The sequence below is a fragment of the Gavialis gangeticus genome, unplaced genomic scaffold (assembly GCF_001723915.1).
Source record: "Gavialis gangeticus isolate Ggan-Ray unplaced genomic scaffold, GavGan_comp1, whole genome shotgun sequence".
Taxonomy (NCBI): domain Eukaryota; kingdom Metazoa; phylum Chordata; order Crocodylia; family Gavialidae; genus Gavialis; species Gavialis gangeticus.
Genome location: NW_017728992.1, coordinates 158,203,821 through 158,209,468, shown reverse-complemented (window position 1 = coordinate 158,209,468; position 5,648 = coordinate 158,203,821).

The following is a 5,648-nucleotide window of genomic DNA, read 5'->3' as shown; positions in this document are numbered from 1 at the left end:
CTTTTTTGAAGTCAAGATATATGACATCAATCTCTTCTCCCTTGTCCAGGAGATAGGTCACCTGGTTGTAGAAGGAAATGAGATTGGTCAAGCAAGACCTACCCGCAACAAACCTGTGCTGGCTATCCCTCAGGATGCTGGCATCAGCCAGTCCAGTAAGGATGGCCTCTTTAATAAACTTTTCTAAGATCTTCCCCAGGATAGAAGTCAGGTTGATGGGCCTATAATTTGCCAGATCCACTCTCCTCACTTTCTTGAAGATAGGCAAGGCACCACATTGGCTTTCTTCCAGTCTTCGGGCACTACACCAGAGCACCAGGAGTTCTCAAAGATCCGTGCCAGCTTGCCAGCTCCTTGAGTACCCTGGGGTGTAGATTGTCAGGGCCAACTGACTTGAAGGTATCCAGCCTCTCAGGGTGTTCTCTCATGAGGTTAGCATTAATGGAGGGCAGGGGATCTCCCTCACCTAGACCTCCCTGTCCCATAGCGGTCATGGGCGTCCCATGGGACTGATGAAAGACTGACACAAAATACTCATTTAATAGGTTGGCTTTTTCCTGGGTGTCAGTTGTCAGTTGTTCCATCTGGTTCAGCAGAGGTCCAATGTTGTCCTTGTTTTTCCTCTGGCTCCCCACATATCTGAAAAAGGACTTTTTATTGTCCTTGATGCTTGAAGCTACTTGGAGTTCAGTTGCAACCTTGGCTTTCCTGGTTTGCTCCCTGAAGGACCGGACCAGTGCAGAATATTCCTCCTTGGAGGTGAATCCCATCCTCCATCCTTGGGGGTGCCCTGGCATCTGTGTGGCCCGGAAGTGACCAAGCAGGAGTTCAGGTTTGCAGGCAAAGGAAGTGGAGGCAGCCTGTGGCATGTCCAGGGCAATACACAGGTCCTACTGTGCTCCTGTGCAATGTGCAGCCTCCTGTGATATGTGCCCCAGGGCACAAAATGTCTGCAGGCTTCTATAGCCTGCAGCTAGGGACTGTCACAGAGGCAGCCCAGCCCTGGGGAAGGAGAAACACCCAGCCAGAAGCCCTGGAGCTGGGCTCAGGCCAGCCCTCTAGTGGCAAGGCAGATCCAGCACTAAACTTGGTGCTGAGTCACATCTACATGTGCGTTACTGTGCGCCTATATTTGATACCTGAAAATGCAAGTATCAGATTTAGCTGTGATTAGCCATTTTTACTGAGCAGTAAGAGCACGCACGTGTAGACACATGTCTGTACTGCACAGTAAATTAGGCTAACACGCAGTAACGTGTCTTGTGTAGACATGTCCAATGATGATAAATAAGGTACCACTAAAAGAAATGGCAAAACTTCTTAGGGCTTCAATGACACCACGATTCCACTCAAAGGTTTTTCTTTCTTTCTTCCTTTTCCTTTCCTCTGATTGATATAACTTCAGATATTCAAACTGAATCTCTTTCCTGGTATTCTGAGATTATTAAAAGTCTTAATACATATCATATTATGTTAAGTACTTTATCTCTTTAAACAACTATGCTAATTCCTCATCTGTTTTATTTGCTTTTTCATAACAGAAGCTTCATGTGGCTTGGACCTCATATTTCATTTTATTAACCTTTCTAAGAATAATTTCCATCATTATTTTTATGATTTCCTGGAGGACTTTTTGTTTCCCCACAGCTATTTGTTTCACTGTGTCATTCTTCTAATTGACTAAAATTGCTCTCAATGGTCCAGTGACTGTGGGTTAGCAAATTCTTGCTGAATACCAGTTATGTGGCCTTTTCCCTCAGTACTACTTTCCCTTCATTCCACAACAAGTGGAGCATGTGTACTCCTGGCCAGATTTGCTTTTGGAGAATGCTTTAATGGTCTGTTGAACAATTCCTGGATTTGGGGTTCCTTTACTCTTTTGTCATTGACCACCGATTCTCCTTCATTTTTCACCAGTTCACAAAATTGTCTGGTCTGAGATAATCAATGATCCTCTTTTTTTTTAAAGGAAAGGAAAATCAGAGGTACTCAAAAATCTCTCTGAACAGAGCCATTGTATAAGTAACCCCTCCACTGATAAACTCTCTCTGAATCCGGCCATTCAGAATTCCAAAAGTAAATGAACTCCCATGCACATAACTGGGTAGCCAAGTGATGTCCCAAATTTTCCATCATAGCCCATTTTCTTCAGAAGACTCCAACCTGTTTGGGAGCTGGATGCTGTGTTGCACAGTCCAAACTCTCCTGTAACACATAAAACCCAAAAAACTGTTAGCATCAGAAGAAAACAATAGCCAGACCCCCACACCCAATCCTCCCTTGATCCTTCATATTTTTCTAGAGAGTGTAAGCACTTGGAATGATGGGATAAACAACTAGTGAGGTTTTTTATTAGTGACAGGAGTGTCAGTGGTAGCCTCATCATCACTGGTGTTCTTCCCACTGCCATCTAACTTCTTCAGAGTTTAGTTAAATGACACGGTGGTAAAATTCTCAAATCCACTCTCCACTTCCATTTAGCCATTGCTACAGATGGTTCTTCACAGGTGAAGGATCTCAAGTCTCAGTTTTCCAAGTCCAGACTTGGCCTACATGGCAACGATCAGAATAGCAGACAGACTGCCTCTTGAATGCTGGTGCTTTGAGGCTTGCATTGGAAAGTTAGAGGGGGGAAACAAAAGATGAAGAGACAGAATTAAGATGATGTTGGAATATATATAACACTGATCTGAAATTCTAGTTGCTGTTTGTAGCACAGTCGGTAAGATTTAAGGTGTGTCTTCCTCTACCAGCCAGGCCTCACTAGGCATGGAAAATATTTGCCCAGGTCAAGATGGCTGCTCCACTCATCAGGAGCACCCTAATTTAGAGCAATCTATATTAGTCCTAGCCAAGGTGCTTTGTGCTAGCTGTTGTCTGATGTACTCCCTATGATCACATTGTACACTCTTCGTAAGGGTTACATTTAATGGAAGTTATATCTTGAAGAAAGAGTAAAGATAATCTTTAAAAACTGCATATCCATGGAACATCCAGTTATCTGGGATGTTGAATCAATGCTGTGAAAGGCACTCAGCCAGTAACATTGTGGAGGTCACCATAGCACTGCATAACCTCAGAATTGGTTGGACTATGAAAATGAACTGAGAAAAGGAAGACAAGATGGGGAAAAAAGTCTTACCAGGAATAAATCCATGGTGGCAAGGACTCTACTCAATGCTCCTATATACCACCTATTCCCTTCCACTGCACCACATGAAGGACAAAACCAGCAGAAGTTTGACAGCATGAAATGGTTCTTCACTGAAGCTGCAGAGGTAAAAATCATGTAATAAAAAGCTGTATCATAATAGATAAGCATCCGAGGACAACAATCAGGTGCAGAGGCAATTATAATGTTGGCATTTCTGAAATTTTCACTGCTTGACTTCTCAACCTAGTAATATTCTTTACAGGAATTGTGCGTGCATATAATTTCTAGCTTTAAAAAAAAACAAATGGAAAAACCAGAAATTCCATCATGTCCATTAGCACAAACATGGATCATCAACAGGGTTGGAACTTTTAGAACCATAATACAGGTTTCTGCTGCTGCAGTTAGGTTTTTATCTTGTATGTAAAATGACAGCAGAGGCAAATGGAGACATTTTGTCAGTGGGTTTCACAGATACGTGGTGATTACAGAGAATGGTAAGACTCCAGAATCCTGGGTACCCTTCCTGGCATTAAGTGAGTGAGGTTCTAGTGGACACAGACTTTTCTGTATATTCCATACACATATGACCCCCTTCTGTCATAATCTCCTCTAATATTTTTCAGTCCAAGTCAACTGGCCCCTCATCTCAGTCCCATCTTCTGCACACAGTCAGTACTATTCTTACCCTGTCCTGAGGTCCTTACCCAGTAAGTCCTACTTTCATACCTGCCCTGTCCAGTCTCCCCATTTCCCAACTCAGTTGTCCCTTGCCTGTCTCACTATTAGGTGCTCAGACGATACCAGGAGAGGGCCTATATAATTTCCTAGGGTAACCTGGGGAAAAAAAGGCTGATGTTGTTGCAGAATTGCAGAATCCTTAAAATTTTAAAGCTGAAGCATGACATAGCACTTGTTTCTGAATTACATAAACTACATCTTAGCCCTGTTACAGAGAAAGAACAAGGATCTCAACTGTCCAGAGTTGATCCAGAGTTTTTTCTGAGTACCCTCACTGTATCTTACATGTAGGCAAAGACAAATGTGAATGAATATGTACACAAGGAGCAGGAAGCTGACAATGAGGAGAGGGGGAAAACCCTATAACTTTGCCCTACCCTATTTTATGGTGAATATATTATTCAGGTATACACAATACTTTGCTTTAGCTATACAATAGCAGATATCTTCACTAGCCTAGTGGGCTGCTACCTGTAATCAGGACTGGTTTGATCTTGCCCTGGTGGCCTCTCAGTCTCTGCCTCTCTGGGTTTGGAGTTTCTCCCTTTTCTTTTCCTGCTGCACCTTTGATGCTGCTTTAAGAGAAAAGAGTTGGGAGACTTCCACACATCCCAGGGGATCATTGGCCTGGCTATCTCTATATCCTCACTGTGACTCTGGTAACTTAGCAACTTACAGCTACTTGTGACCTCTGACAGACCCTCTAGCCCTGCTCACACCCTCCAGGTGTTAACAGTTCATCACCTTCGGGGAGAAGTCCTTGACCCCAGGCAGCTATCTCCTCTTGTCTAGCATCTGGCCTCAACTCCTAGGGTTTGGGTCTGCCTCCTCCAGGATCCAGCTTCCCCTTTACGGGCTCAGCTCTTCCCCCTCAAGTGTTGTAGCTTTGCCCCTAGAGCCCTACTAATGCCCCTCTTGGGCCCTGGCTGCACCCCTCAAGGCCTCTGCCTGTACACTTGCCTGTGGGCTGCAGCCTTTCTCAGCGGTGTTTTGAATCCAGCCCCTTGCAGGGCTTGCAATCCTCATGCATTCCTCGGGCACCGCTGGGACCTCCGCCTCTTCTGTCAGTCCCAATCAGGCCGTAACTAAAATCAAGCATTCTGGCTGCATAAGGAAGTCCCACTTATAGTCAGCTCTCAGCACCTTACTGGTAATCAGCCTAGCGTGGGGGTCTCAAGCCATTCCTCTGTCTCAGTCAGCCTCATGTAGAGCTCCTTCCTTGTCTCAAACCTGGAGTTTATATGTAGCTGAGGCTCTGCTCTCCGGTCTTGTGACCTCCTGGCCACCACAGGTGGCTTTCCTTAGGCTAACTGGGTGGTCCTCAGAGTCACTTCCAGCTGCTGGGATAGGAGCTAGTGCTCTGGAAGCTGGTACTACAGGTGGTACAGCTAGTTTTGTATTAAGCAGACCACCATCCTCAGTAGTCTCTGCCCGATTGTACTATTTCAGTGCCACTAGCTCTGTAGTAAGCACTGTCGCAGCTTAAGGTGCTTGGGTAGCCTGTTCTGCTAATCTTAGCACGCAGCCTGACCCTGGGGTTCTCTTCACTGCTAGCTCCTTCTTAATAGCAACCAGGAGTCCCTGGCATCCTGTTACATAGTGGTTGGCCTAAAAAATGTCATTAATTGCCCAGCAGATTGCAGTAAAAATGTTATTTTAGTATAATGTCAATATGGAATATAGACTGCGTGCTATATCATATATGGCACTGGCTTGATTCATAGTTTCATAGTTTCTAGGGTCGGAAGGGACC